The sequence below is a fragment of the Protopterus annectens genome, chromosome 14.part0, assembly GCF_019279795.1.
Source record: "Protopterus annectens isolate FY-2018-M chromosome 14.part0, PAN1.0, whole genome shotgun sequence".
NCBI lineage: Eukaryota > Metazoa > Chordata > Ceratodontiformes > Protopteridae > Protopterus > Protopterus annectens.
The window spans coordinates 328,021,564-328,033,628 of record NC_056748.1 but is presented as its reverse complement, the minus strand read 5'-3'; the positions used below and the strand labels follow the sequence as shown (position 1 = coordinate 328,033,628).

Below are 12,065 nucleotides of genomic sequence, written 5' to 3'. Positions count from 1 at the left end.
TTAGTCACAAATTGGAACAAATTCTTCTTCACCATGGAAGAACGATTAATGCTTATTAAGATGGTAATTCTCCTTAAAATACTGTTCATCTTCAATTTTAGTACTAAGAAGATACATAATATCCTACTTATTTTTTGGCATCCTAATAAACCAAGAGTTTCCTTTTTCTGGCACAGAAAAGTTTGTGATAATGATGGAATTGGATTCCCTGATATTCAATTGTATATTTCTTCAACAATTGCAAAAGTTATAACATTGTGGATAAATTCACCTTATGATTCAAAATAGAAACAAATACATCAAGAAATATTAGTAGTAAACAATAAATATATCACAAGCAGTCGTAAATAGAGTCTCTAACAGTTTCATCTAGTTATTAAAAGATTTCTGTGTAAATGGAATTAACACGCTCTTCTCAAATTCCCTATTTAAATATCATTTCCACTTTCCAAAATTTCACATACTCTAACCATTGTATTAAATACTTAATATTTTCTATGTTTACAATTGCATATACAAATGAATGCATACAAACTCATAACATCAACAAAATACTACTATTTAAAAAACAAAGTAACTTAATTAATTGGCATCGATTCTTAAATGGTACTGACATATGTTGTTGTTCTGCTCTTGGCTTTTCCCGGTTAGTGGTCGCCACAGCAGAACTCCGATCCGCTAATGACTAGCAGTAGACTTTTATGGTGTCGAGGTGCCAGCTCAATGCCCAGCCTTCAATGAAGGCATGCCCATTTACGCATGTCTTTCAAATGGAATTCGACCACGGGGAGGACATGCAGACTCAACACAGAAGGCGCTCCAGCTGAGAATCGAACGGGAGAACCTCTTGCTCTGAGGTGACAATGCTACCGCTGCACCACCGTGGCTTCTGCTACTTAAATGGTACTGACATATATACTGTTTAAAATGCAAGGTCTAAATATAATCAAGATTCTGGGAATTGATTCATTTTGCAAATATTAAAGACTTTGCAAACTCAGAGATAAATAAGATATTTAACCTAGATAAATCATTCCTCAAATTATTGGAATTCTTAATAAATACCAATAATAATGCAATTAAAAATAAATATTTGTCACAAATGTCTAGAATTCTTAAGTCAGATTTCTGATATTTAGATAATCCCTATTGGAACTATTCCTCAAAAATTAATAATGAAGATTTCTCTGAAGAATACAAGAAAATAATATTAAAATCTACAGATAATATTTGGAAATTCTTTACACAGACCTTTTGTCACTCCTAACTAAATTATCTACAAATCAAACAGAATTAAATGCTGTAGATGTGATTCTGAAATAATAGCAGATTGAATGCATATGGTATATGAATGTGAAGTCATCTCCCCTTTTTGGGTCTAAACAAAAGCCATTATACAACCTCTACGGTCAGACAGATGTAATATTTCTAAATTTTTAGCTTAAAAGTTCCGATTCCTGAGATAATTCCAAAAACCCAAGTGCCTCTTCGTTGGTCTATTCCTGTTACAGCCAGAAAAGTAATTACCAAAAATTGGAAAAGTAAAGTTACCCCCTCTAGTGTTGAATTTATTAGTATGGCAAAAAATGTTTCCGGTAGTGAAATGCATACTATACAGATAACATCTATTATTACATATTCATATAAATCTTGACTTAAACTTAAAGAATTGCTTAGAAAATATTAATTGTTGTCGATATAGTATTACTTTGATATATTTTTCAGCTGTGGACCTATGTAAATTGTTGTTTGTTTTATAATTGATTTATCTATTGTTTTAAAAACAAAAAACAAATAAAAAGAAAAAAAACAGGATGCTTGGCTTTACAACACAATAAAGTACTCCCTATTTTCAGAGCACTAAAATGTTAAGTCACCTGGGGTTTTAACCAGTCAGAAAATCCCTCCCTCCCCTGTGGTTGAAACTTAAGTTGTGTTGGTGTGACCTCTATGTATGTATAGTTTCAGCAGATGTGGAGGAGTCAGGGGTTCCAACATCACTTGCAAAAAATGCAGATTTAAAGTCAGCCTTATCGTCAGAATTCTGTTAGCCATAGAACAGTTTAGGTTGTCAGCTAGCTGCATTTTTCCTGACCTGCAATTTATGGCAGGGTACAGTTAAGCAGTCAAAAGTGATGCAATGCGACTAGAAGATTGATGAGGTAAATGGGATGTGCAAGTCCAATCTGTGTGTTACATCTACATCTGATTTCTTCTGCATTTCATGTGTGTGCATATTTATATATAGACAATATTAGATGCTTAGGAATTATATATAACAAACTGATTTATTGTCAATAACTGTTTAATGATTTTTGTAGTCAACAGACAGGGTCATCAAAAATGTTGTTAGCCATGTCAATTTCAACTAAGCTGGGGGGCAATTAATAAACAAGTAGTCATCCAGCTCATTATATCTCATCTTTGTAAAGGACACTAAGGCTCTGCAGAGTCATAAGAATGCAACTAAGTTCTATCACGGTCTTCAGTATACTCTGCCAGAGATGCCTTAATTACAAATAATCCAAATGGTCTAAACAAAAGCCATTACACAACCAGAATTTTGAATAATTTATTAGGAATTACTCAACACCAAGTACTCATTTAACCTTCTAGAACTCTAGAGCGAATACATCTCTACTTCAGAATCATATATGGAACCAAATATTCTTTCTGTCCATGACTCCTTAATAATTTCTTTGATAATCCACACTGTGAAAAGCACCTCCCCAGAATAGGCACAATGATGTTGCTACTGAATTCAGAATCATCATCAAGAAACAGTCAGTATTTCACCTAAAACCACAACAACTGGATTCCCAAAGACCGTAAATGAAGCACACACACCATTCTTTACTGATTCCACTTGCATCCTTCCCTCCTTGCTCACTGACTTTCAACAGCATCTTGAATGTCATGTAAAAGCGAACAAACAATGGAACTCTCATACTTTGGAAAACTTTACCATCAACTGTGTTGACCAAGTAGCCTTGGTCACTACCAATATACTGCCAGCTCTGAAAGACAAAATAATCTAACTGGAAAACACACACCCTTTAGAACCAGGTGCTCACCATCAATTCTGAAATGTCTTCCCCTTGGCAGGAACTTTTGAGAAAGATCACAGTCCTCTTCTTTTCCTGAAACATCAAGTGCAAACTACCTTTGGTAATAATATTCCAATGACCAGTAGCACAGACGACAGCAACATGTGTACCATGCAGCTGTAGCCACAGAATGGTACTCAGAATACTCTACAATAACAGTGACGCAGCTTTTACCTACTTTAATAGTGATCTTTTCCATCCTAAGATCATCATATTCCTCACACATACAGGAAGAGAAACAGGCCTCAAATAATCCACTACAGCACACTTCAAAATAAGGGATCGACTCTAGAAGTGATGTAATGCAAATGCTAACAAACTTATGAAGTCCAGTATCACATACTCTGAAGACAGTAAGGTACAGAAGCTAATTCTGCCAAACCCACCTATTTGCAAAACAAACAAAAGCTTCTTTTCAAACACCCAAACCATACAAGGATAAAAAAACAAAATCATTAGATATAAAAAAAGGGAGACAATTCACTGTTCTCTACTTACAGAAACACCTCTTCACTTCCACTGGCACCCTTCTCAGAGACTAACCAGTAGTCAGCGAGACTTATTAACACCAGACCTCCAATGAATGCATACATTTCATACTTAACTAGCAATGTCCTTCTAACTGAACTCCACTTCAAAACCATCTCAACTGTAGCACTACAAAGCTCTGGATATGCTTTTCTTTCAAAGGGAACAATCAGTGATACTACATTGCATCTTTAACTTCTTACAAATGAATGAAAAAATTCATCTCAGTTCTTCTGGCTTGCATCCTGAGCCTGTTCCTTTGGCATATTTCCACAGTTGTGGGGAAAATATTATACCAGTATCAAATATGTAATAAATAAAGTGTAGTGCAGACTTCAGGCTTGTTACTACTCTATCCATCATGAAAAAAAAAATCTTATATAAAAAGCTATGTTAAAACAAATCCTTGAACACACTGTCAGATATGATCTACTTTCAAATGACCAGCAGGGCTTCGGGTCAAGACGCAACACCATCATAGACAGTCTGCTGCAGTAGCTTACAAACTACAAGGCATAAATCCAACTCCCAAAGCAAACATTACTCATTCCACTAAAGCCTCATTAGCCAAAGGAATGTGCCAAGGTCTTCTAGGCCCACCAGTTTTTCACTTATAAATCTCTAATATCTGATTAAACATATATTGGCTTACCCTATGCATATGCTCACATATAGTAGATGACAGTGCACTTCTAATGTCCCACTCCTCCTCTTCAAATTGTTCCTCAAAAAAAAAAATATATATATATATATATATATATATATATATATATATATATATATATATATATATATATTTGTTACTAGCTGCCACACAAAACATGCTGATGTACACCAGTTTTACATCAGAGATTTATCCACACATAAAAATGACAAACACCATAAAACATACAAAAAAAAAAAAAAAAAAAAAAAACCTTTACTGGTGTTCTGGTACTTCTGCTTAATGCCTTCAAAGAATAATGTTCGACACACAATGCAGCCATTTTTTAAAGGATCACCAGTTAATACTAACAATCAAATAATTAAATGATTAAACATCTTCAAAGTGCTAGTATACTTCCACAAAAAGTACAAAAATACGATTTAAAGTGCTATAAATTGCCCATGACAGCCATGACAAAACATTAATATTTATATTTATACATACTAAACTACAAATATTCAAATTCAAATCTAAATTCATGTCCCTAGGTTTTAAAGTCCTACAATTTAATATAAATCTACTTTCCAATTCCAACAACTTTAATATAAAATTGCCTCGACCCACTAAAAATGGTTTAGCCAAAACACAAAAACCTCCCCAAAAACTGTCATCTAGTCCCCCATGCACCCTATAGAAATGATCAGCAACAGGGCTATCCAGATGTTTATTTTGAATATTACCCAAATGCTCCACGATACGGACTTGTACCATTTAGTGGGAACACTGCCATGTCGACTACCCCACATGAACAACAGTTGAAATGATCAACAGCAATATATTTCCTACCATTGATCTTAGAACCTGAAATGTCCTTAACCCTTGCACAAACCTTGCATCTGCCGCATTTGAGCATGCCTACCTCATTTCCCCCTCCTATAACAAATTTGGAATTCAAAATTTCTTTTAAATTACTATACCTCCCATAAGAAAAAGTCACTCTCTTGGGAAACACCATTACAAAACCCTCTCCATTTAACAGTGCTTCCTTGCTGACAGACGCCCTACTAATCTTATTTGCATACTTTCAGTCCTTTTTCTATCCATGAGAACCCTAATCCTCACGGTAAACTGTATCCTTCTTAACCCAAAAATGGACTGCACCTCATGGCCCATAATCCTGTCTACTTCCTCCCACTGTTTTATACACTAATAAGTTGTCTACACACAATGACCACCACCCCACTCAACCCCAACTGACCCAGTCTAATGGCATATAAGCATCCCTTTCCTGCCCACAATATCAACTTTTATTTAAATTTATTTATTTATGCACAAATTTATTAAATGGGTAAGTCTGCTGGTCCCAGGAGCTAGTCTGCAATCAGGTTTTGCTCGCATACGTATAGATAAAAAAGAGGACAGATGCCATTTATGAATTCATGACGTCTGCAGTCAAACTGATTTGATACCTCACAAGCTATCATAAGTAGTCTGCAAAAAGGACAGGATCTAGTTCCTCCTCAAATGTTTATGCACCACATCACTGTGGCGTTGTCTTCTGTACAACTGCAGAGATTCCAGGGACAAGAGATGATTTAACGCTTTCAAAACACTGACCACTGCAAAAGTCTAATATTTATATGCTTCTGTCTGAAGGGCTCCACGGAGCTTGCACTTTTATCCCTTTGGAAACCACACCCTATGCTTATTCTGATGCATCTGTAGTTGCGGACTGTATCGGGGTTGAAAGGGAGTGTGGGAGAACTGGAATGCAAGAAATCTGGTTTACCCACCAAAGAATCTCCCTTTTTATAAATCCCAGAACTGGGATCTGAAAGGACAAAAGTGTAGATGCTGAATCCAGACTGATCTGAGGTGCCACTGTGTTTTCCTCACATGTTTTCCTCACATGGAGTCAAATCAGGGGAAGCATGAGAATCACAGATGCCACGTATCCTAAAATCCTGAGAAACTCCCTGGCAGATGCAGTGTTTTGATTGAAAAAACTCAGGAAGAACTGCTGAAACATCTCTACTATGTCTGTAGGTGGCAAAGCTCTTCCCAGGGCAGACTAACAGACAACCCAGGAAAACAATTCTGTGGGAGGGGATAAGAGAATTTTTCTGAAGTTTGATTTGAAAACCCAGACTGAGATGATGATTCTGGACAACCTGTACAGATTCTTGATACTGGAAAAATGAGCCTGCAATGATAAGACACAAAGATGAGAATGCCTTTAAGCCTGCAATGAGCAATGACTGGAGCAAGACACTTTATGAATACCCTTGGTGCTGTGAAAGTCCAAAGAGTAAGGCAGAGAAATGACAATGCAAACCAGACTCAACAAACTCTACCTGAACTGCTTGCCAAGGAGAATGTGAGGACTGTCATCCCTTAAATCTACCTTTACCATAAAGGGTGGGGTGTGGAAGATAAAGGGACTGAAGGGATAACATTTTGAACTTCAGAATCTTGCCAAACTTTTTTTGAAAGGAAAGGTCGAGTGTAGGCTTCCAGGTGCCTTCCCTTTTTATTTTCAGAAAAAAAATCCTTGAACAACAGCCTTTGCCCAAATGGAAGAGAGGTACAGGTTCTGTAACTCCCTTGACCAGTATCTGATGCAGAATCGGAGGAAAGAGAGAAACTTGGAAAACTTGGCAAGGAGGAATCTTCTGGAAAGGAGGGAGGATTTCCCATTGCCAAGTGTAACCCTGATGAATTACACTAAGAACCTATCTGCAACAATCTGAAGCTGAAAAGGAAGATCAAAACTCAAAAAGGTCGAAAAGTTGCCACAGTACGAAAGGGAAGAGGCTTGAGTGGGCTAATAGTCATTCAGACTGACAGGATTTGTCCTAGATTTTCTGAGGCTTTCCCATTCTTTTTGGAGCCTCCTTGCCATTGCTTTTTTAAAATCCTGAGTGCAGGCACCTTGCTGCTTACATGGCTTATTGAAAAGGGAAGCTGAGGCAGAGGAGAAATGTTTAACTTTGAAACAGAAGAACTGAAAAATTTGAGTTAGTCCATATTTTAAAATTCCCCTTTCATCATACTTCTTTAACACCTCAGCTGCAGAAGGGCCAAGCAGTACCTACTTAAGAAAAACTGTAAAATTTCAGTTTTAACATCTTCAAGAAAATGTTGAGAATGAAGCCAAGTCAGTCTTCTCAGTACTGACCCAGAAGCAGCAGCTGTAAAGGACGAATCAATATCATCATAAACACACTTTAAAATATGCTTAATAAGTTGAGAAGAAGAAATTACAGAAACATTCAAACAATTTTATACCTCAAAAAGAGGAAAGTTAACTATGGACATCCACGATTTCAAAATATAAAAGTAAAAACATTAGCATATGAACTTGATAGTTTAAAATTTTGAGGAATACATTTTCTTTCCCATCTTATCCATTTCTTTATCATCCTTGTTAGTGGGAATGGGGTTAGTAGCTGTAAAACGTTTAGCAGAAGCAGTTTTGGATAAAGAAATCACAGCTGGATCTGATTTAGGATTTTAAAACAAATGTTTGCGAGTCTGGTGTACCCTATGTAACTTGTCAGACTTCCTAGGAGAATGAGGTTGACTATCAGGTAAGACAGAAGCAGTGAGAAAGACATTCTGTAAAGCAGGCAACATAGGAGGAATAGCCACAGAATTTGGCATTTCCAGCTATAGCAAATCACATTAATTTTCTGTTCTATGAGAATTTAATTCTGCTCTCCCTTAAAAACCTCCTTCAACTTAAAGTTTCTGAAAAGGATAAATCTTCAGGAGGGAAATGTCAAACTATACTTTCCTTAGAATCAGAATGTTCAAACTGTGAAGAAATTTCTGAGGTACAACCCCTCCCCCCCGAAATAATGCCTGCTCACCTGATTAAAAATCCACATCTGAAAAAGAGGAACTCTCTTTCTTTTCTTGCCTGTGGAAACAAAAAGCAAGGAAAGATCCCCAATAGTTTCCTTAATAAATTCCAGTAAATCTTCTCTTTCCAAAGAAATAATAACCCTTTCCTTAGCAACTTCCTGGAAAAGGAACAACTCTCAGCAGGCATACCAACCCCAGAAGGATGTAACCTATCTCAGCTATGTGAAGATACTTTATCTGGCCTTTCCCTGAGACTGACAACAGTGGTCCTTCCCTTGCCAGTCAAGGGCATCCTTACAGCTGCAGTGGTTCTCCCTTGCCAATCAAGGGCATCCTTACAGCTACAGAGGACTTTGGCTATTCCCTGGTATTTGGTAGTTGCATATGCCACGCTAAGCGAACAAGGGAAAAAGATAAGCGGTCTGAGGAACAACAAGAGGCCACAGCACAGTCATCCACCAGAGGCTGAAGTGCAACAGGAGCCAATCTGATACTCAAACACTCCCTGACAAGTTTCTTCTTCTCATGGATAAGGGAAGGTAAAACCACGGGAGGTTGCTCAATTGGTAAACCAGGAAAGAGATCTTAAAAATGGAAAGCAGAGCCTGGATAAGTTGGTAAAGTATAAAGTAGAGAACAACTAGTTCTGAGGTAAGTAAACAACTGATAGTCTTCCACAAGCACAGTATCCTGTTCCCAACACACACATACACAAAAGCTGAGTAAAAATTATGTCGCAAAATAAAATACTTCACATAAAACCTTTACATAAACATTCATACCTACACTCTGTTAGAAATATGACAGTTCAAAAACAATAACTTTCCAAGGTAAACTGTATATTTCAGTCAGAAAAACACAAATTGTAAAGGGTTTTCCCCAAAAGGAGATCTATCTGCCCAGCTTTGAAGGATACTAGCTGACCAGCAATTCCAAGGGCCTAGAAGAGGAGTGATATTTGGCAGCAAAAAAGCTCTGCTTGAGCTCCTGACAGAATGAATTCATAGAAAGTGCCCTTTTGCTTTGGGAGCTGCCTAGTCACAGGGGGTAGAATCCATTTAGCTTTCGCTACTGCAGCAGTGATCCATGCATTGAACATCTCTCCATGTTCACTGGGAGTCAAGAAAGAGGTGTAGTGGTGTCCCAGAAAGTTGATACCTCCACTTAAATTATTAACAATAAAAATGGTAATTTCTAGCCCCATTTGTGCAGGGTCTCCCTTGAAAATGAAGTTATCATTTATCAAGACAGAGACTCCACTCACACCATTCACTGGATTAATATAATGACAGGCACTTTACCCTAATCTGCAGATGTCCTCAACCCAGGTTTCCGTGGCACTGCAAATTTTCTTCCCCAAAACAGGAATGCTTCAAGTCTACCCACTTTGGAATTTAGGGTTCAGACATTCACAAGTGCCATCTTCACCTCATTTGTACAGCTCTCAGTTATATTAGGTCTACAGGAATTTCAATTAAATGTGAAAAATGCCTGAATATGAATGGCAAACATCACATTCAGTACACAAATTCTTCCCTCCTCATAATAAGATGTAGCCACAAAAGATGCCAGTGACACACACCCCTCCTTCCAGGCTGTCAATCACCAAATCCACTGTCTATGATGTTGCATTCTGAAGTGATCATTACATGTTAAGATTTTGTGACAAACCAATGGGGCCATTTAAAGTTGTAAAAGTGTCTTTTTTTTTAGCATGCTGGTGATTCCATTACTGATTAGCACACCTGCAGCTCATGTACAGTGAAGCACCTAAATACTGATAACCCCTGTATGACCAATGGACAACCTCTCACTGTAATCCTGTAGTATTTTAATCTTGTGGTCCTGCCCTCTAGTTTAGTATGAATCACAAAACTTCACATTTACCTTTACTTACAAAAAGCCTACTGACATGAGCATCTATTGTGTGTGTATCAAGGAATCAATGATCACAAGGACATTACAAGAGTATGTAGTGCAACGTTTACAAAGTCAGATCATAAAAATGTCAAAAGTAGGTCTCCCTCCTTCAGTGTAAAAATGGGCAAAAACAGAATGGACGTGGAAGCAAATTTAAAAACAATTATAAAATTACTGCGGAAGGGTACAGACTAGAGTGTCAACAACAGTCCATCAAAAGAAGAAAGGGGTGCCAAATTAAATCCTAAAACAACCTTGAGAAAGCAAGAGATACTGAATGGATTCATTCCAAGTGCTAAATTAAATCATAAAATAATCTGGACACATCTGGATATCCTGAAAGGATTCACCCCACCATTTTAAAATAAGAGGACAGCTATGATTGTAGCTATTCTTTTAAACAAAAACTGTGACATAGATTCACATTAGTAGAGCAAACTAAAAACAGAAAGATGTGTCTGTGTTCCACCCGCAGTCCCTATTGTAGCAGGTAAAGTAGCTACTGCACAAATATGAAGGATGGATGGAAGACTGTGGCTTAAAGGACAATGGGGCTGAAACCCACAGCAGCGCAGTTAGTGCGATGATAATGTGGAACTGTAACAGATTTCTTTGACAGACTGAACAAAATAAGAAGAAGGGAAAGGCTATAAACCCAAACTGCTTCACCTTTACCCAGATACTTGAACCTTGTTGAGCTCAAATGCTTACGGAAGATTAAATTCTGTGGGGTTTAAAATGCAGTAAGGTGTTTATGGCTTAAAAATACATAAACAAGGGCACACAGAACAACAATATAAATGAGTCCACAGAAAAGAAAATGCAGCAACTACTAAGGGTATGACAGGATTTGTTGGTTGAAATGGCCACAATATTTTTAGAGCTAAAAATGCAAAGAAATTGGAAGGACATGTATACTGCTCTGCAGGCAGGACAGTGCTCTGGAAGATGGAAAGAGCTGCAAGAATGGATGAATATAATTCACTATCAAGACTCAAAACATTGAAATTCAAAGAAATAAGGAAATCCGCATGGCCCTTACAAGCCTAGCCAAGAATTTAGCCCATGTTCCAACAAGTCAGCACCATATGACACTGTCCAGCAGGGACACAGGTGGAATCCCAGGGGTGTATTTTCTCTTCTCCATCCAGTTATCCAGGTTGCGCTTAGAAGGGTTTAATGAGGTACTCTGCTTTATGTGGAGAGGGAGTCTATTCCACAAAAAGGGGAGTTCTCCGGGACACAAATCTGTCCCACCAACAAGTCCTATTGATGTCACAGATCAGTGGTCTCTCCAGCTGCTGCATGGGCTTTGTGAGGTATATGCCAAAAGGGGCATTGCATTCAATAATCGGTCTTATAAAGGAAGGATACAGGGATGTTATGACCACCTTGTCCTTGGATGACATACCTTTACTAATGAGGTGGGCCATGTAGAAAGCTTTCTGTACAAAAGAGGCAATATGGTGGTCAAAAGTCAGTTTGCTATCAACCAGGGTTCCCAAGTCCCCTCATGACTGATTGCGTGCTTAGTGCCTTATTATCAATGTGATAATTTGTGGGGATGTCATTCTCCCCAAAAGGGATGATGATGCATGTTTTGGCATTTGGTTTGAGGCCATGTTTCTGACACCAGTCATTTGTTTGGGTGAGACCCTCTTGGAGGATGTCCACATCACTAGGGCAATTGATAACAGCACCCAGCTTGCAGTCATCTGTAAACTTGGTCAGCCATAGCCCACTATATTTGCCCTGCACCTCTGAGAAGTATATCCCAAACAGCAGAGGCCCCAAGACCAATCCCTGGGGTACACCAATCATTACGGGTCTATTATTTGAGGTGGCTTCCCCTATTTTGACTAGATGGGTTCTATCAGTGAGACAGTTTGCTATCCCTCTGGTAACATATGGACTGATGCCTAGTTGAGAAAGTTTATCTATTAATCCTGAGTGAGGAATAGTATTGAAGGCCTTGGCCAGGTCAAGGTAGGCAGTAT

The 12,065-nt window shown here is 37.9% G+C and overlaps 1 protein-coding gene across 5 annotated transcripts in view; it reads right to left on the bottom strand.

Moving 5' to 3' along the window:
* The window catches only part of ATE1 (arginyltransferase 1), a 2,674,296-nt gene that overhangs the window by 357,971 nt on the left and 2,304,260 nt on the right, over positions 1–12,065 (bottom strand). The gene's annotated exons all lie outside the window — the stretch shown is intronic.